The following is a 22,518-nucleotide window of genomic DNA, read 5'->3' as shown; positions in this document are numbered from 1 at the left end:
AGGGTATTTCTTGTGGACGTCACCATACCGCATGACGAGGGTCTCGTGAAAGCTGAAACCAAGAAACGCCGGAAGTATCTCGACCTGGCGCACGAGATCACCGACATGTGGGATGTGGCCTCCACTGAAATAATCCCAATTGTTTTGTCCGCAAATGGGTTAATTCCAGTCAGCCTTTCTAACAGCTTGAGGCGGTTGGATTTCTGTGGCGTGTCGCTTCCAGCACAAATGCAGAAGGCGGTCCTGCTCGATACGTATTGTTCGCCGATTCTTGGACCTGAGTCCCTGACCCCGGCCGACTGTGCCATTGCCGGGAAATACCGCCTCTCCCATTTAAAAATTCAAAATTAATTTTTTAGGCCTTGGGAGAGGCGAGAGTTTAAAATAAATACGATAATAATAATAATATAAGGGTTTTTCAAGGCGAGAATGGATAGACATTATTTATGTGTGTATGCTACATCATCGTCGACCTCATCTTCACTTTCCATTAGGTGAGATGGAGATCAAATGCATATCTTTTTTTTTTAATAAAAAAAATATCGCATTAAAATTCAGCGCTGTAAATATATTTTTTTTCTGTATGACCATAGGGATATCTAGAAAAATGCGTTTTTCATATAAAACACAGAATGTATTTGTGCCTGAAGCACGTAATGCTCATTTAGTGCTAAACTGACGCAATTGCACTTCTTGTAATGTTACAGGAAATGGATTTGAATTGATTTTTTATTTTATTTCAAATTTGTGACGTGTAAATAAAACTGCGAATTTTCGCAATACATACAAACTAAAATTACTGCAAAATTTTCTATAAACGTAAATACTTGTTATGTTACAGGTGTGTTAACATACTTAATTTAATTTTGCCAAAATTACAAAATTACAATTAATTATTTTAGTAACTCTAGAGCTGCTTGTGAAAGAGTTCGTCCAGGGTAATACTGCCACATCTATTTCTGCCGCCAAGTAGTAATATTAGCATTACTGTGTTCCGGGTTTGAAGGGTAAGGGTGCTGGTGAAATTACAGGCTCATGGGACTTGTCATCTTATGTCTCAGGGTGACGGGCGCAGTAGCAGTGCGCATCAGATCTTTGCAATTTAAAACTCTGAGTGGCAGTGTAACCGTTATGGACAGGCGTGTAGCTAACCATCAGGAGCACGAATTGTTTGTCCCGTCATCTTGATATTATTAAAAATAAAATTACGTCAATATAGCACCAAATGATTTTTTGTAAGTCGAATTTTTTCTCGACATGTTTCGAACCAATTCGTGGTCCTTAATCATGAGATTCTGCGGTGGTGACTCGACGGAAACTGCGCGCCAAAGTCCTGGCAGCCCGATCACTCAGTACGGCAGCGGGCGCAGGCAGCGTCGGCAAGAATCTACCCTCGTTTGTTTCATTTTTATTAAAGTCATGTACAACTCGACATTAACAAATGCGATTCTCCGACGGTAGTCTGCAATAATTTTCGCCAAAACTTTCTATTCGCCACACGAAAAAATGATTCATAATCCCGAACACACTTCACCGGTTTTATGCGCGCAAACTTCGGTATCACACCATTGTCCCGACACTGCACTACATAATTTAAACCACATTCGAGTTTGTAAGCTTTGATTCGAAGCCGTGAAAACGCTTTTACTTTATTTTGCCATATATCTCTGTAAAGATTAGCAATTTTAAATAGAAAACCACCGTGAGACTCAGACATATTAACTAAAAATAACGGATAAGTCACGTATTTAAGTCGAATTTTTGCTCGACATGTTTCGAACCAATTCGTGGTCCTTAATCATGAGATTCTACTCTACTGAGACTGAGAGTCGTATTCCAGAACTGTACTCAATGCTCAAGTCAGGAGTCAGACTTGAGTATGATTTCAAGCACTGGAAATACGACTCTAATGGCAAGGACTTGAGTATGATTTCTAGTGCTTTGAATCATACTCAAGTCCTGACTTGAGCATTGAGTAGAGTTCTAGAATACGACTCTGAGACTATTAAAGAAAACGACGGCTCGGTACTAATAATAATAATAAACTCAACATAGCCCCGCACTACGAAACCAAGTAAACTTTTCAATTGAGTCAAGTGTATCAATTAAAGGGACGAACAAGTCGTGCACCTGTTGATAAGCGACATGCTTACTCTACTACCAAACTATTTATTTTTTATAACACTTGCACTCATTGCCCCGTACTAGGGAAACCCTGTGTCGCGGGTGCCACGAACACACACATAGACAATCACAAATTACACCCAAACTGACGAAAGAAATAAATGTAAATATTTCTCCCGGCCCGGGAATTGAACCTGGGACCTATGCGTGACAGTCCGGCATGGTAACCGTTCGGTCACGGAGGTAGTAAAACATATCATCATCATCATCACCTTACACGCTGGATACACTGCTGGATATAAGCCTCACCCTGAGCAAACCAACTCTCCCGGTTGTCGTGCCCCGCCCGCATCTAGCCGCTGCCACCTTTCTCATTTCGTCTGTCCATCATGCCGCACAGCGTCCTAGCATCAGCCATTCTGCAGACATGCCAATAGAACTTATAAGTAGATTGAAATGACATACATGCGAAGGGAAAAAATTGCCGTAGAGACAAATATTATACATTGTATAGTCTCATTTATAGAATCGTAGCTCTCTTTACGAGACGCGGCACAAGAAAAGTATTGCGGTTATGGAAGCATACCTTTTATGGCTATCTTTAGGATTATGAGACATAAGCATACTTACGGTAAACCGGAGTTATAAAAAACATACAAGTAGTAGTTGGTGGCATATTTAAAGTGTTACAAATAATACGAGCAGGCTCTATATGTCTACCGTAGTTACTACAAAAAACCCCACCCAATATCAATCATATGTATAATTACTAAAAGTATTTTGTTTGATATAATATATGAAATAAATTTGACAGGAATAATAAAATGGTAACTATAAACGGAGCTACAGAGGACCTTATGAGGCACATTGACCTAGTTAATATTCTACCATAACTGTGAATTATCAGGAGCACACAAAAAATAACAACAACACATACGCCTGTGTAAAAACGATTACTTCAAATACAGTTACTTTTCCCAAACATTGAAGTATATGACAAAACTAATTAAATACGCACATACGTCCGATTAAAAACGATAATAATTAAAATATAATTTAAAAAATCGCAAACAACACTAGAATTAAACACGCACACGCCCGTGTAAAAACAACAATTTAAATACAGTTGATTTCAAAATATTCATGAAAGTACAACGCATAAGGCACAAACTATCAGAAACCTGCATCACGATCCTGTTTTATAAAATAAAAATATAGGGGCTGCTACTTTTAGGAAATAACTTACAAGAATCTTTGTATTAATAATTATAATAATGTTTAGTCTGTCTTTTTTTAAGACGGAGTACAATGACATTTGTAGGGTTGCCAGTTTTCACAAAATTTTAAATAGTTATGTAGTTGTTGGCGATAGTTTCATCGATGGATTGCGAAAGAAGATACGGTTTTGTAAAAAATGACTGAATTGTGAATTAGAGTTACGACGTTCTAATGATTACTAATTGCGTTATTGCCTTCTTTGGCCAGCTAGCCAAAGCTAGCTAGTAGGTAATGTACTAGTAAGTGTCGAGATCAACATTTATTCGTATATATTTTAACAAGGATAGCAAGCGATTCGATTATCCATATCAAATTAAAATTAAAAACTTTAAGATATGTCTCCTCTTTGTATTTTTCATAGACAAACTTCTAAATATAGTGTATGTATGAACTGGATATTCAGTAATTGGATGAATAATGGGTCGGATGAAACAAGTTCGGCTATTTATTCCATAAGCATGACCAATAATCGAGTTCTTAGGTTTTCGCGATTGTTACACATAGGAAATGAAACTATTTTTCTTAAAATTTTTAATTTTTAATAAAAATTCATTTAATAAAATAATTTGTAAAACTTAATGTAGCGTAAATAGGGATGTTTTCTTTGTAAAATTAAAAATAAGGTATTTAATTATTAACTATTGTAACTATAGTGAAAAAATAGGGTGGTTTGCATCAATATTAGACATTACTGGTTGAAGACTGTATCACCTCAGTCAACCGTGACCATGGGACCTGTAAAGGGACCGAAACGTCGCGCGTCGGTTTGTTTAAAAAAACAAATATACGCGATTTAAATCTGGAAAAATAGTTTCATTTCCTATATGACCAATAATATTCAGTCGACAGTCGATAAAATATTTAGCGACTGCATTTCACAAAAAACAATTGAAAATCAATTCAATAAAAATGTAACTGACAAGAAGTTTATTTAATATGAAGATAGATACAGGTCATAATACAGATGTAGAGTACGTAATTAGCTACCTACTAGTTTTACAGCCAGGTATAATTAAAAACACGTCGCAACACCCACAAAACATTACAACCTTTAGCACAATAAAACCCTGTGGGACCCACTATAAGCGTAATCTCTACGTTCCTCTCTTGTACTTACAATATATCCATGCGCTAATTTCGTCTGAGACATGCTGTCCTGCTTCAATAAATACGTCTACTTACCAGTAAGAGAGAGATAACTTAACGAGTTAATAGATAAAAAGACCAAAGTCTATAAATAGATTCGTCATAGTAACACTTCAATTTAGTGTCCTTCAATTTATAGGACGCAGATGGTGGGATTTGTTCAGAAAACAAAAATATTGTTTGGTAATAAATCATTACCATGTGCTTCCAGAACATTTTTGCGATCTAAGAAGTTCGAGGATAATTTTTATTCAAACTTTTTTTTTAAATTGTAAGTTACTGAACTCAAAATGAACCTACTAGCAACCAAACTTGTTTCATTTAAAAAAATATCGTTCTCCAGATTGGTTTTGCCGAAAATCTGTAACGGGATTTCCGCATGTGCGATCCGCATACGAGAGTGTTTAACCGCTAACCCACCAAAGTCATCATTCACGTCACGGAGAGGTCGTGGTGGAATATTTTTCACAACATTCTAGTCCAGTCCAGTGGAGACCAGTCTGGTGAAATAAATGGAACGCGATAATATCAAACTTCATCAGACTTGTTTCTAGATAGTAAATAAAGCTATTTGACCAGAGCAAGAATGTAGTTCACTCGAAGACAAGTTTCGTTATCTTTAGCATCCATTTTCCTGTTTGACGAGAACAGTAAATTAATTACACATCTTTGTAAACAAGAAGACTGTGTAAAAATTTAATGGAGCATTAGTTCTATTAATACACATTCTGATATTAGAAATAATACCAGGTCATGATCATAATATTTTCTAGCAATCTCGGGGTTTTTTATGATACTAAGTGACGGGACGAACAAGTCGTGCACCTGGTGGTAAGCGACACACCTGTCCATAGTAGTTGCAGTGCCACGCAAAGATCTGAGGGGCACTGCCAGTGTGCCCGTCGCCCTGAGATATAAGTTGACAAGGCCCATGTGCCTGTAGTTTCATCAACTCCTTTACCCTCCAAAACCTGGAACGCAGTAATGCTCATATGCTGCTTGGCAGCAGAAATAGGTAAGGTGGCTATATTTCCTGAACGAACTTTTTTTACAAAAGAAAAGGAGCTCTATTGCTTCGAAAACCGGGGTCGCGATTTCATTTCCATAACGCAACTTTGGCAAACAATAGAGTACGTACTTGGGCAGTTTTTATCGCGTGCGGCAAATAAGTGAATTTAAATCTCAAGTGTCAAGCATCTCTTGCTTGACTTGCTCTTGACCTTGCACTTCATAATAGGGATACTTTTGACTTTACACTGAAGTATGGAGATAACAGAATAACGTTTTACTACACTGGGAAAGCTAAAGTACTGACAGAGAAATATAGATCATCCCTAAATTTTCTTCTTAGAACATCCGTGCTTAGCAGGGAAATGTACTTCAGTGTTCAAAAGAGATGCAAATAACATTAGTGAATGTCATTGTTAGTATTAACACTTTAATTTTCACACCAAATCCTCTTTTACCTACAACACGGCATTCCTGCACCAGGATGGCGAGTCGACGACCGATATCACCTGCCTGACTTGACTTAACTTGTTTGCGGTATTTCATTTATCAGAGCACACATCAACCTGGGAACTTGGTTGCTATTGATTGCTTCACGTGACTGATTTGTTAGCGATCACACGGTTTCTCAATATATCGTTTCTCTAGTGAAACCATACTCTAGTTATACATTGCACAGTTACATAACAAATATATAGGTTATATAGCCACAGCACTTCATGCAAGGAAAGGGGATGCTGGATGATGGTTTTGTAAAGTGTAATACAATATGGAGAGATTGTTTTTATAATTACATAGAAGCTGACAAAATAAGTGTACTTTCACTGTGTCCGACAAACATTAGGCATACAAATATTGAAGGCGTATTATATAGTCACTCACGTGCACTTCGACAGACTAAACCAGGTGTAACATGTTTCCTTTTCAATAATATGACATATTTAGGCGTGCACACTTGGATTTAAGAAGGCAGTCAGTATCTAAACGCGATGATAGTTGCATGAGTCAATTATAATGATAACTTAGATGTCAAAGTAATATCCTAGTATGAACAACGTCAACAACGTCCAATGTCAAAAATAGACATTGAATTTAGGAATTCATTCATCATTTAAAAATTCGGATACTGTGTAGTACGTTTTGTTAGGCAATGACTTGTTTAATTGTTTTTTTTTTAAATAGCATATATTAAGATTTTTCTCAAATCCTAGTGCTTTCGGTAAATTGTTGTAAATTTTTGGCGCCATTACAAAAATACTTTTTTGTTGTTTTCGTAATGCAAATAGTGAGAAAAGAAGCCATGTTGTTTTTGGGTTAGAAAGATTTAGAGATAGAGACGAAGGAAGCCTATCGCTTCCACATTTATATGGCGAACGACTATAGAGTGGAATTCCTTGCAGACTTGTTCCCAGAACAATATAACTTGGGGTTTTTCAAGGCAGAAGTGATTAGGCATTATTTATGTGTGCATGGTCCATCGTCGACCTCATGTTCACTTTCCATCATGTGAGATGAAGGTCATTCGCACTTATTTTTAATAAAAATAACAATTATATTACATTTTATTATTACAAATTTGTAATTTAAATTTGACATAATAATATTACTGTGAATAGTAATTTGTCTATAGAAGGACAAGTAATTTTGAACAGAATCTTTGAAGCCAACGACCGATATCCCACCTGTTCCGTGTATACTATTTTGCTTATCAGAATGCATAGATCTCTCTCAACGCGGAAATTCTTAGGTATCGCATGAACGGTGAATGCGTATATTGATTGTTTGCTTTATCGCATGAAATGCCAAGAACTATTGCACTGTGAGGTAAATTGTAGCCTGAGAATTGCTTGCGAGTCTAAACAGATTACACGGTATAAGGTAAACAAGATTTGGGATAAGATTAAGGTGGTGTTAACGTTAGTGATAGTATGGGGGAAAATCGTAGGACGCTTTGATGTTACAGTTGCTAAAATTTTGATATCTGTAGTGCTATATTATTGAAGCCAAACCCAAAAACACTTTAAGTAATAAATGGTAGGTTTTTAATAATAATAATCTTTTATTTCAAACTAATAAGTTCATAATTGTTAGTAACAATTTTATTGTCTTATTAATTATGTTAGTTGCAGTGAGAATACAGTGAGTAGTAATAGAATAGAAAATAATATAGAGAATATCAGTAATGTCAGCATTACTGTATTCCGGTTTTGAAAGGTAAACCCTTACCTCACCAGCACCCGCTGGTGAAATTACCGGCACTTGGGACTAGACAACTTATATCTCAGGGTGACGGGTGCAGTGGCAGTGCCTCTCTGATCTTTGCGATTTAAAGTTCTGAGTGGCACTATACATAACTGTTATGGACAGGCGTGTAGCTTATCACCAGGCGCACGACTTGTTCGTCCCGTCACGTAATATTAAAAAAAAGGCGCGTCTGGAACGCATGTTACACGCGTGCCTTACTATAAGGAATCCACCCGCTCCATGGTGTTGTTCAGAAGACTGCTGGTGCTATCCCGCTGCATCACTGAGGCTAAAGAATCGGGATAGCCCCAACAATGTCCTAAACTAAATAAATTCGTAGGGCATCCAGTTGCAGTGGTCCGCCAGTACACTTGGCCCACAGGCTGCACGTGTTGAAGTTTGACAGTATACCTTAAACAAGGTTGTTTTGACTTCCATATTACAACATGTAAACCTGGTTTGGCTCAATAATTTTGCAGAGAAAAATTATATTATGATAATTCATATAACACTGCGCCACTTGATTCCTAAATTAACTAAGAATGTTTATTTTTAGTCGATTTAGAAACAAGAGTTCGTCCAATGAAGTTATTGCTGTGTTCCGGTTTTGAAGGATAGTAGTGAAATTACCGGCGCTTTGATCTTGTGTCTCAACAACTTATGTATCAAAGTGACAGTGGCAATGCCCTTTAGATCTTTCTGATTTAAAACTCTGACTGACACAACAATTGTTGTGGACAGGTATGTCGCTTACCACCAGGCGCACGACTTTTTCGTCCCATCACTTTAGTAGATAATAAGTTAAAAATACAGGAAAGATACAATAAAAACTTAAATACTAGAAAGTAAAACTAGAATTAAATTATATGAATAAAATTGGCCGCCCGCGGCAAGGTGGCCTTGATGTTCCCCCTTTGTAAAGCTATGCTAATGCTTTGTGCAAGATAGCTGCGGGCTCTTGGATTTCCCAGACAGTCTATTAATATTTTGGATAAAATTTTGTACAGGTGAAGAGCACCGAGACCCCATGTGCCAAGGGTTTCGACTCCAAAGGCTGTAAATAGGTAGTCGGAGCCGAGGTCCTTGTACTTATTACTTTTAGCTTTTTAGCTTTTTAGCTTTTTTTAGCTTTTTTTAGCTTTTTTTTAGCGGAGCCAGCTCTCTTGGTGGTATGCTGAAGATGGGATGGGGCAAGTGTCGTCACACGTGACGTCCTACACCAGTGCCCGGCCCATACTCCAAGAGATGAGACATTCCCTCCGGGCGTTTCTATTGTATTGTATATTGAATCGTTTGTGCGTTTGTATCATAAAAAAACATTCGATGGTTACCGGGCAATAAACTAATTTGGTTTAAAAATTTGAGTCGAAACCAAATGCAATAAAACTTGAGACGAGGCATACAACGCCCACGCATTTGTTTAAAAAAATTTAGAACCAAACCTTTAGGCGACGGTTTCTCAAATGACTCAGAACAAATCTATAAACTTCTGTCACCTGGGGCTATTATATTTTATTTACGATCCGTAAATTGGTATTAAATTCCCGGATTATACACTGATGAGATTTGATACCGCGGAATTAACATTTAAATCGTACTAATATCAGGTTGACACCCATTTGATACTTCGCTCAATCCGGCGATTAAGGAAATTAGACACTAAACGTGAATTATAAGATTTAAAGTTGCACTGAATAAACAATATCTTGTAGATTTGCAGTACTTATATTATAATTAGCCATTTAAAAGAAAATAACTCTATAAAGAAACGACCCCAAAAGTTCATGGTATTACATCTGTTTACCAAATTTTATTGAAATCGATTACCGGAAATTGCACGAAACCTGATTCATCCCCTAGTTTGCCCCTCATTTTTTCTTCAAATTTTAACGATACCAATACCGAGGTTTCCTCTGGCCGATAAAAAAAATATCAAAATCCGTTTACAAATAGTAATCGCATAACATACATTCAAAAAAATACACACGAATTGACAATCTCCTCCTTTTTAAAGTCGGTTAAAAATGTGTGCAGTGATATATTGTACTATGTTCGAAAGTTTTGCTGTCTCAATTAATTTATTACAATATATTGACCATCTTGGTGGCCTAAAGATTTGCACTGGGTCCGCTGGTTGAGAAAGTCCCGGGTTCGATTCCCTGTAGGACCGATTTCGGAAATGAAATTTTATGATTCTAGCCTGGTTCTGTCTGGGTGTTCTGGGCTGTGCTCCATATTGAATTTCGTTGCTTTGGTACTCATATTAAAGCGAAACTGATAGAACTAAAATTACTTAATACGTGTTTATACAATACTTAATACAATTTAGTTGATAAAGTTAAAAATAGTTATATTTTATGTACTTTGTGTTTTTTCAACATTTTGTTAGAGTCTTGTTATCCGAGGTGAGAGACCTGGCATCCTATATTACAGCTTACGCTTAGTTTAGGTTCCAGTCTCTTACAAACATAATGTAGAACAAAAAAATGTATTATATGCTTCAAAGTTCTTTGTACACGTATAACAGTTAAGTTTGTGGAGAAAATAAACGTATATTACTTTTATTATCGTTATCGTTATCGGTATCTGTATCTGTATCGGTATCGGTATCGGTATCGTTATCGTTATCGTTATTGTTGTTATTATTATTATTATACATACTTTTTACAGCCTCCGAAATCATAAGTTGAATAAAATACGTGAAAGCAGAGTACGTAATTAATGAAAATATTGAACTATAATCCTACTACGAAATTGCGAAATTTAATTCTGATAAAATTTTCAGAATAATTGGATTAGTAATGAAAGTTAAATAGCCTAAATCATCACCGTAAGACATAAAAAAGTATCAAAGTAATGTATTAACATCATTCATGAATGATTATCCTCTGTTCTCTTTTTTTCCATATACTCCTTTCAAAGGATAATCCAACCCTTGAAATCGCCTTTAGTTTTATAATTATTTGAAACCAACTAATGGGTTAGCGCTTAAGTAAACAATGTTTGTTTTTGCATGATGGCTTTATTTTATGAAGTAAAACGGTACTTACAATGACGACGAGAAACACGCATTTAAGACGTCGTATCTTTTAACCGACTTCGAAGAGGAGAATTTTCTCAATTCGGTTGTTTTTTTTGTGTATATGTCACGTGATTACCTCGACATTTTGTGAACTGATTTTGACGATTCTTTTTTTTTAATTGTAAAGGAAGTACCTCAGTTGTGGTCCCATCTAAATTTGAAGAACATGTTCTATCTTTAATGGTGACAAATTTGAGGACCCAGTTTATTGAATTTCACCCACTTTCCGTAAATCGATTTCTATAAAACTTGGCACAAAGATATCAATCAAATTAAAATATTATGATGACCTAGAGATGATCTGATGATGGAAATGGCAGAGAGATGAGAGGAACTCGTCAACAGTGAACTGCAGCTGCCTTGTTTTAAGGTTCATATTTTTTTTATTTCGTTTTGACTAGGATTTCCATTGTAATTAAGTTTTATGGAATATTAGGATGTTTCGCCACCGTGTTATTTAATTATTTTTTATGAAATTATTCCACTAGTTTGCTATAATTTTCTTTTTTTTATATAACATGAAGTGACGGGACGAACAAGTCGTGCGCCTGATGGTAAGCTACACGCCTGTCCTTAACAGTTACAGTGCCACTCAGAGCTTTAAATTGCAAAGATCTGGGGGCACTACCACTACGCCCGTCACCCTGAGACAAGTTGACAAGTCCCATGTGCCTGTAATTTCACCAGCACCCTTACTCTTCAAAACCGGAACACAGTAATGCTAACATTATTGCTTGGCGGCAGAAATACGTAAGGTGGACCCTGATACCCTGGACAAACTCTTTCACAAGGAGCTCTACTGCTATTAAAAAAGATCGAATACTTCACTTCACACACGATGCGACTAGATTAGAACCAACGTCTTTTAGCAAACCGTGCCAAACGAAATGCCGACTAAGCCACGTAACGAACCACGGACCTCACGAATTTTTCCATGTTCTTGTTGCAGATCTTTGTTTTCGGTTTTTAACGCCTTTTTCTCGTATCGACATCTGTAAGAAATCTATGAAAATTTTTCTTTGCTCAAAATAAGATTTCCATTTAAGAAACCACGGTAAATTTTGAGATCGGTTCTTTTTAATTAAAAATGTTATAATTATATTTAATCTTCATCTATTGCTTAATAATATGTTTCCAAAAAAATTTAGATAAATAGGATCACTCTTCTGAGGATATAACTTAACGATTGTGAAAGAATAGCTTGAAGCAGAAATGCATTTTAAATTTTTTCTCTATTTCTGGCGGTAGACGAAAATGAAAACGCGGAGTAAACTCTTTCGAACGCCGAAAGAAAGATCCTTGAAAGCAAAGTGAAAACGTTTTATCAAAATACACAAATAATGAAAATTGATGCGTTCTTGAAATCGGATTCTTACATAAAGCTGGAGTGATTCTTTCCGTAGATATTTGCATTCAGTGAGCATCTAACAAATCGCTTTTGAGTGCGAATGAGCTATTGACTACGAAATCAAGTAGACTTTCCTATTGAGTCGTTTTTTTATTATTATGGTATCAAGTAACGGGACGAACAAGTCGTGCGCCTGTTGATAAGCGACACGCCGACTCTACTACCTAACTGTTTCTTTTTTATAAGACACACACTCATAGCCCCGCACTAGGGAAACCCTGTGTCGCGGATGCCATGGACACACACATAGACAACCACAAATTACACCCAAACTCACGAGATAAATAAATGTAGACCATACAAACATTTCTCCCGACCCGGGAATCAAACTGGGACCTCTGCGTGGCAAACAAGCTGGTAACAGAAGAACTGGTAACTGTTGCAGTGTTAATCAGAGTTTAAAATCGCAAAGATCAGAAAGCACTGCTACTGCACAACTGAGGGTGACGGAACCCAGATACATAATGTAAACAACTCCCATGTGCCTGTAATATCACCAGCATTGCACCAGCAAAACTGGAGAAGAAGAAGAAACCAGAGATATTAGCAAAGTAGTTCTTCCAAGGACAAACCCAAAAACGTCTCTATCGAAATAAACAATAATAAATATTAGACATCACAATACGTTGCTCCGATCTCAAAGTAAGCAACTAAAGCACTTACACTATGGAAATCGTTAACAACGACGGTATCACAAACACCCAGACCCGAGATAGAAAAGTTTTCTACACCCGGCCGGGAATCGAACCCAGGACCTCAGCCATGGCGACAACATGAAAACCGATGTGTAAGGAAATAGAGAGCTCTACTGCTTGAAATTAATATGATCCAGTTCCTTAGAACCAAGCTTTGCAGTGATATCTTATTTAACATGTATTTGCATATCCCTAATTTCAAAAAATTTTCTTCATAGCAACAACGCCACCTCTTGCACATAAATTTACTACTTTTTCACTTAAGTTACTGTAATTTTGTGAGCAATAAAGAATATTTCATTCATTCTTTTGTATATTTCAAATTGACAAATGGAGAAACACTGATACGCTAGCAACTTCAGATATAAAAAACGTGATGCTACCAGTTACTTTTACGTGTCTCTCTTTATAAAGTCAATGCGATATATCTTTTTAGAAACGTTGTATAAGTAGCTAACAAACGACCGCTCGCATCTTTCTGTAATGACAGTCCAGGAAATATTGATTCCATCGCATTATGCGCGTTTAATAAAGGAACCATGTTATTGATGGCACGCCATAAGCATTGTAGAACTTTTCACTCCAATAAGTATTGAGATAAAATTACCAATTTCACCGTCATCAATCAAGATCGGCGAAGGTTCACGTCATGCGCCGCTTCTGCCTCCTGTCATGTTGAAATCTAATGGCTTGAAAACCAGTTAATAAATCAAACAAATCACAGTTTACTCACGTATGTATAACATGCCAATCACATTCTTGTACTGAACAAGTAAGGAAAGCGAAGTCTTAATGTGTTGACATTGAAGCTTAAATGTAATTAGAATCACGTTCCAATGAAATCGATCCTTTCTGTAAAACGTTCCATGTACGTGCAGAATCGTTTTAAGTAAACAAAACAATTTCTTAGTAGACGTGATCAATGTAATGAGATCATAACTAAAACATCCTCTAAATTCATGTTTCTTAGAATCGTACGTACATATATATAAAAAGTATTTGTTCTTGAACACCTTCCGCTTTGCTAAACTGTTTTGGTGGCAGATCTTTGTCTTTCCAAGTTTCTGGGACTTCCAAAGACACGAATTTGATAGTATTCATTTACGTTTTCATCGTATCGATGGCATATACTATAACGTAGTGAAAAAATATGCCAATCGCCTTAAAGTGCCCACGGATTATTGTCCGAATGGTACGTCGTGTGAGGAGGCTCCTTTCATGCACCCATTTTCATACTACCAAGCCTTTATGAAAAGGACAATAGAGAATCGAAGCGGAAAGATGTTTGGGTTTCTGATACGTCACGACAGTTTTCTTAAAAACATCATAGAAGGAAAGATCGAAGGAAGGTCCAAGACGTGGATATTTTGATCCAATAAGGAAAAAAATAGTGTCGTAACAGGAAATCAAAGTTGGGGCGATGAACGCTTGGCGATTACTCCGTCGACTGGAGCCTAGCTCTTAAATAAGAAGAAGAAAACAAGCCTTTACGATCAAACATTTTTTATACATGTATGTACACACGTCTATTGGCTCAGAAACAATCTCACGCCACGTCCTATTAAAGACGCCTTAACTAATCAACTGTATCCAATTCCGCCCATCAGCTCAATTGCCCTTAATACAGGGATTGCTCATGCCCGAAATGCGATGCGAAAATTTTTAATTGCACCAGTCCAGTTCTATTAGGGTGACGGACTAAATATGACAATAATACAAACTGATTCACCATTCACTGGCGACTACGAGTATCGTATCGTATTATTGTGGATTAAATTATATCCGTTTACTAAAGACCATAGTCCAATAACCTTGGTTTTTAAGAGCTCAGGAAATACATGTCGATCTTGAAATTACAACTATCGAGTCATGAGACAGTGACACGTAAGTTTAAGTCACATTGTGTTAGCAAGATCTTTGGTTGACGAAAAGAATCTGGGTGACTTAAGCCACCCAGTTTGAACTAGTCAAGGATACTAGAAAGTTGAATCTGTATAAAATAATCAGCCGAGTAATAACTAAGGAATCGAATGAAATTAAATCAAATCTTGATTTATTTGTGATTCACAGGTTATGAAGGCATTACTATAATGAATTTTGAATCACTGTGATCCGCCTTACGGCATACAAAGTTTTCACAGTATTTAATGTAATTTTCAAGAAATACTTTGTTAATACACTATAATCATTCAAAACAATCAATAATAAAATATACAAATAATAGATTTAAGAAGTTTGTCTAATAAAAGAATAATTTTAAAAAAATAGAACACATTAAATGGACATTTTGTAAGAAATCTTCAATATTGTAAATTGTCATATAATTGAGGTAATTAAATAATAATTTCTTAAATTCTGCACAATTAATATATTTGTAGAACAATAAATTAGGATGGCAAAAAGTCAAATTTTAAACATACTTATGGATGGTAGAGTCACTATTTTAAAATTTCTAAAGTGTGGTTGACAACTATCTGTTTTTTTTTTCAAACCGAACTCTCGAATACTTCACCTTTGAGCTTTGAATATACGCGCAATGTACGTAGCAAGGAAGAAAGCGTCACTGAATTCTTTATTCCAAACTACATTAGAACTATAACACAGATCTGTTTATTGTTGAAGGACTAATCGCGTTACAAAATAATAAAAAAATAAATCTAAAGCTCTGTGACGACCACCTTGAAGACAATTTTGACAATGTTCCCACCCACTATATTATTTTGCCGTAAGTAACTCGTAAGCCTTATTCGGCGTATGACGTTAATAAAACATTGCTGGTGGAATGCTAACGAACTTGAAATTGAGTGATTGGACAATAAATGTCTCTTATCTTTTTTTGAGATCTAAACCTTTATTACTTAGTCAATTTTTAACAACATAACTACGTGGTAAGATTTTTAAAAGTAGAAAATCGGATACTTCGCAACTGAAAGTTTAATTTCTTCTACTGTCTTTTTTGAGGTGGCGTAAAATGACAGTTTATTGTGCAAAAGTGTTGCCCGTTTACAAGCAGCTAGTGATCACAGTCCATAAATATTTTATCGACTATCGATTGTATGTTTGTCACGCTTATGCAATAAATAGCCGAAATTGTTTCTTATTACTACTATTCTAATAACTACTAGGTAGCTAATTACGTACTCCATATCTGTATTATAACCTGTATCTATCTGCATATAAAAATAAAATAAACTTCTTGTCAGTTAAAGTTTTATTGCATTGATATTCAATTATTTTTTGTGAAATAATAAATAACTCCACTATAGTCCGTCTTTTTCGAAGACGGAGTAAAATGACAGTTCATTGCACAAAAGTGTTGCCCGCTTGCGAGCAGCTAGTGATTGCAGTCGATAAATACTTTATCGACTATCGACTGAATATTGATCACGCTTATGGAATAAATAGCCGAACTTGTTTCATTTGAGTCATCATCGGTCCATTATTCGTCCAAAACTGAACACAGGTTCATTTTAATTGTCAATTTTTGTTAGTTCATACACAGTATGTATGTATACACAGCATTTCAAAACATATGTGTCAAAAATACTAACATTATGTATATTTTAAAGCTTTTCATCAAAACGAAGAAAAGGAATTAAAGAACGATTCAAAATTTCTAAATAGGTGGCCAGGAACCCGAGAAAAGGGTGATAAAAAGGTGAAGAAGTAAAGAGGTCGTATCGTCACAAGCCTAAACCCTCTCGATATATGTGAGAGACCTGTGCTCAACAGTGGAATGTATGATGTGTTGATGATGTAGTAAGGTTTAAGAGAATATCATACCTAAAACAGATACAACACTGAAAGAGTTGTATTGCATGCTAAATATACAGTTGTACAATAAAAAAACAAACAAGTAACAGATCTCACGATATTTCTACTTGAACGCTTTAACATATTATACTTAATTGCATCTGTATCAGCAGTGATAGACTAATTGAAAAAACATTTTCTCATACGTTCAATTCCCACTAACGGGGACCCCTATGGCTAGGGTTACCATTCTGAAATTTAAATAGTTCGGACTAAAAGCCTGACATTTGCAAGTAAATCCGGACTTTTTTGTAACAAAATAAAATCAAACATCTCTTCTCTTACGCGGCAGCAGAGATGTATAAGCGCCCAGGCGATAATTCTTTTTCACAAATCTAGTTTTGCTATAGAATTGCGAAATGGACATTTAACTTTTTATTCTGAAAATGGTTACCCTAAGCCAAAACATCCGGACTGAAGATCAAAACGCCGGACATCTCGGAAGAATCAGGGCGGATGGCAACCCTACGTTCGGCGGAGTATTTCGAATCCTGTACAATTTAGATTCCTAATTCTCCAGTAAACGAATTAAAACACCTAAGTAAAAAAAATTATTTATTGTTTTAATATACCAACAAATAAAGTTTATAGCTCCGTTTTGTTTATAATATCGCTAGATGTGAAGAGAATGATAAGATTGAAATGTATGCCGCCAGAATTCAAGTTAAAGCAAACTAATTTTAGTTAACGAATTTAGTTGCAATAAGGAAAAAGTCTTGTGAAAGTGTTGGTCCAGGGAAGTACAGGAGAGTGGGTCAAGAGCTATGGCTCTCCAGCTGCCGAATAGGTGGGCAACGGGTGGCGAAAGCCCTCTGGACATGGGTCCAAGCGACAGACTTAGGGGAGTCTGTGTGCCTCTCAAGATTGCTGACGGGGAGACAAGAACTCTCCCCGGTATAGAGTTCGGCGCTGTCGGACCAATCACCGTCACAGTCGCGAAAGAATGCGCAAGCAACTGCTTTCCGGTTTCGAAGGGTAAGGGTGCTGGTGAAATTATAGGCACATGGGACTTGTCAACTTACGTCTTAGGGTGACGGGTGCACTAGCAGTGCCCCTCAAATCTTTATGATTTAAACCTCTGTGAACAGGCGTATCGCTTACCATCAGGCTTATTTGTCCCGTCACTTCATAATTATAAAAAATAAATGAAAAGCGAGTCTGAAGCGCATGTTACACACATGCCTAACTATAAGAGATCCACCCGCGGGCCCAATGGTTTGTGCAGTGGCCGATGCGCTGGATGAGGTCCCAAGTTGGATTCCCTTTGGCACCAATTTTGGAAATGAACTTTTCTAAATTGTTTCTGGTATTGATATTCCGGAATACGCCCCAGAGTGAATTCCGTTGCTCTGGTACTTTTTTGTGCTTGGAATTCCGTAGAAACCAGGTTAATATGATCGTCAAACTCATTATTGTTATTAGATTATTATTAATAACACCAAGAAAATACTGTTTACGTACAAAAGCTAAATGCTTCTTCTATCATCAGATCGATATTCTCCACAGGTCGGTTTCTAGCGGTCACAATTGCAAATGTCTATTTGCGTCCAATCGCTATCGTGACGTCATCACCGACCCAGCTTGTTCTACATTAAATATTACATGACAATAGGTTTATTGAGGGCAAATTTGATATCAAAGCATAAAGTGACGAAGTACGAAAAATAAGTTTTTGAGAGTCTGGCAATATAATCTCGTATGAAAGACTATTATTTTTATCACCAAATACACTTTTTTTATTTTACTTTAACATATCGAGTTTTTAAATAAATAAATATTAGACGTATGTGAACGTTGCTTTGATCCCAAAGTAAGTAGCTAAAGCACTCGTGTTATGGAAATCGGAAACAACGACGGTACCACAAACACCCAGGCCCGAGACAATATAAAAATGTTAGTTTTCAGCACTGACCCGACCGGGGGTCGAACCCGGAACCTCAGATATGGCGAACCCATGAAAACCGGTGTGCAAGCCACTCGGCCACAGAGGCCGCCAAAGTTCTTACGTCTTAAAGTTAATAAGTTGAGTTTAAATTTGAATGTTCTTTACTCAATTAAAAGTAAGGTATTTAATTTAATTACTTTTGTAGTTGCAGTGAAAAGAGCGGTTTACATTAATATTAGGCGTAACCGATTGATGACTTTACAATCTCAGACAGCCGTGATCATAGATATAGTATCAGTGGCTGTGACCACGGGACGTATAAGAGCCCCAAAAAGTTTGATTTGTTTGAAAAAAGGAAACAAATATACGCTGTTGAAGTGATATTTTTATTTTTTCAATGTCGCCACTTTATTATTGTAGGTGCTGAAAGATGATATAATAAAATGAAACACTATACTAATGTAAAGGAAGGCTGGTTATGTTAGGACATATTTATTTGTTGTCTCGCTTGCTCTTTACTCGTGATCACGTTACACGGCTTTTATAGGGTTGTTTCTACCAAACAATACGAACATTTTCTCTAAACGTAAAAATCAAGAAAAAAATACTTAATATTGTATTGCTTACCGCAATGTTATACAAGGTGACAGGTAACTTAAACCGTTACGTACTTTATAAAATTTTTAAAAACACTGGATGAAAACACAGCTGCGCCTGCACTGCGTGGTTCTAGGACGCTACAGTACCAAAACTATTGGGACACCGTGTGTCTCTAAGACGCGTGCCGGATTAAATTAAGATCATTACGAACCTTGTAAGGGCACAGCAAAAACAAAATCTGAATCAGCCGAATGCTGGATGTAGGTATCTTCCAATGCACGGTCTTCCTTCCGGTTTTGTACTTTCTTCACCTAATTTTTCCTGGCCACTTTGACCAGGTGGCCAGTCCAAGGCATTAGCTGCCACTACGTTTCTGTACCCTTATCTGGGTCTGCACACAAGCACCCTTCTACTCTGTATATGGACTTGTTTACTGTTTAATATATGGTCTGCCCATTTCCGCTTTCTGCTGGCACTTTTAGTAGCAGTTTAATAGCTCCTTGTGAAAAAGTTCGTTCAGAGAAGTACCGCCACCTTACCTGTTTCTGCCGCCAAGCAGTAATATGAGCATTATTGAATTTGAAGGGTAGAAGTTCGGTGAAAGTACAGGCGCGTGAGACTTGTCAACTTACGTCTCAGGGTGACAGGCGTGACGCTTACGGCCAGGCGCACGACTTGTTCGTCCATTCACTTGATATCATAAAATATAGGACATATATAAGTCATAATTTAAAAACATAATTTTTAATAACTTAATTATTTATTTAAATTATTCTTTTATGATAATAAACCTTATTAAATATATCTAAATACATAAATTACGTATTTAATATTTCTGTAATTAGTTGCACAAATTCCTATCACCTAATCCGTACTAAATATTTATACTTACTTAACCCGAATATTGGGAAAAAATTGTTTAAGATGGCTTCAAATATTAAAAAATCTCATACTGATAAACAAAATCATCCTTAAAAAATTCACGGAACTTTAGGGGTCGTCTTGTATTGGTAAGGGTCCCGCTTATACGTATTCCTACGGCTCGTTGACCCAAATTGAGTCATAACTCAATTGTCACAGCGGAAACCAAGGCCTTTGACATAAAAAGGAGTCAGCTCCGTGAGTTGATTCAAGTCGTCAATTTTGATATATAACTAGTCCCGAAATTAATTTAACTGTACTATGATTTATATTACCCATTTATACAAAATTTAATTCCATTTCAACAATCACATGCCAATTAGAAGCCTACAAATAAGAACATAACGAAAAAAAAAACCAATGCCCAATTATGACACCTTTCAAGAACGTTCGACGGTTCATTAGATGATTAAAAGTCGTTAGTAAAAAAAAGAAACAAAAAATATCCTTATAGGTACAAGAGATTCCAATGATATTCTAAAACTGTCACCAAAAACATTAAAAGACATATGTAATTTCATTGACAAATCTCACCAAAGGTTAGGGTTAAGCAAAGATAAACTGCGGATTACTAAATATCGACTTGGAGTCTATCAACGAGGGCGGCGATAAATTTTCATTAACGTCAGAATATATTGGCGCATTTTATTTGCTTATCGGAATCGGCGATCGTTAATTTCATTAAGGCATTCTTTTCGACGCCGTCTTTGATTCTGGTGCCTACGGAACATTTCTCAAATGTTTGTGTCTCTAGTTTGTTTTTAAGATGAGGAATTTTAATTAAAGAAAATTTCGGTTTCTTAAGTAATAAGGGAAGTTTGGAATAACTCTTCTGAAACGCGTGGATGTACACATATTATACTCTTCTTTATGTATCCGACTGTGTTTGGTCACGACGACCACTTTGACTCCTGGTTTATTTAGTCAGAAAATGTGTAACATAACAGTTTGCACCATGGCGTTACAGCAATTCATCAAACAACCGGAATTTAAATGGAAATAAAAGATACTTACTAATCTAAATTAAAATTAACTACTAACTAATGTCCATCCTTACTTCTTTCGAACACTCTCTTCCATTCGGTCATCAGCCTCTCTATTCCTGTCACAGACACATCACTCTGCGATGATGCTGCAAGCACGGAGTTGAGGAGTGCAGTCGCACGGGGAACGGGCGATCGTCGCTGCAGTTTCGTGCGTGACGGCTCAATTGCCAGGAGGGGCACACCACGTCGCCTGTTGCAGTAATCGTTCGATAACCTGAACTTAACGATCTTTTCCACGAGACTCACACTATCAATATTATTTCTTAAAATGTTCAAAAAGAACCATATTAATGACACATTCCTACGCAATTCCAAGGACTCAAAACCCAAGTGACCCTGTAGCAAGAGTGTAGGGTATAAGAAAGGGTAGTAATAATAATTTTTCTTATAAAATTTCTCAAAAACTTTTTTTGAACTTGCTCCAACATGAGAATATATTTATCTAATGGCGGTGAACTACATATTATGCATGGATATAACGAAGCTCAAAGCACATTTTTACATGACAAAACAAATCACATGTAGGATGGACCAATGAAAGAAGATTGCCGAAAAAATAATTAAGGCGAGTGCGGACAAGTTGGCGGACAAAATTATCACGACCAAATTGAGAACGTCCCAAAGAAAAATCAGGTCAAGGGTACCCTTAAGAAAGCATTGCTGCGTGTTGAAGAGGCGAAATATGTGTGCCAGTGTCGTGGCAAAGTGGAGAGCTGTTGTTTCTGCCTACCCCGACGGATAAAGAGCGTGAAATGTATGTATGTAGAACAGAGTACTTACAGGATAATTTCAGTACAGATTACTAAAAATACCGACCTCAAAAGTTCGTGGAATTACATCTATTTGCAAAGTTTTATTGAAATCGGTTACCGGATAGTGCGCGAAACCAGATTCATTAATAGTTTTGAATTTAAATGGAACCAATACTGAGATACCTTCTTTGAAAAAAAAAGAACCATCAAAATCGGTTCACAAATGCCGCGTTTTCGCGAGTTATCACGTAACATCAACACCAAAAAGAAAAATATAAAAAAATACATCAGAAATGAGAACCTCCTCCTTTTTTTAAGTTGATTAAAAATTTTGCAAACATGATGAAAATAAAATGACTTAACGATAATTTATGAACTTAATAACGAAGTTATTGCCTATTTTACAACAAAAAACATACAGCAATACAATAATGGTGGAAATATAACGTTTCTGAATATACCAATAGATATATCACACATGACAAGTAACATAGTATTATCTCAATAATTGCGTAT

This window comes from Hyposmocoma kahamanoa, unplaced genomic scaffold (genome assembly GCF_003589595.1).
Source record: "Hyposmocoma kahamanoa isolate Upper Pololo Valley unplaced genomic scaffold, ASM358959v1 93, whole genome shotgun sequence".
NCBI lineage: Eukaryota > Metazoa > Arthropoda > Insecta > Lepidoptera > Cosmopterigidae > Hyposmocoma > Hyposmocoma kahamanoa.
This window is presented reverse-complemented; position numbering follows the sequence as displayed.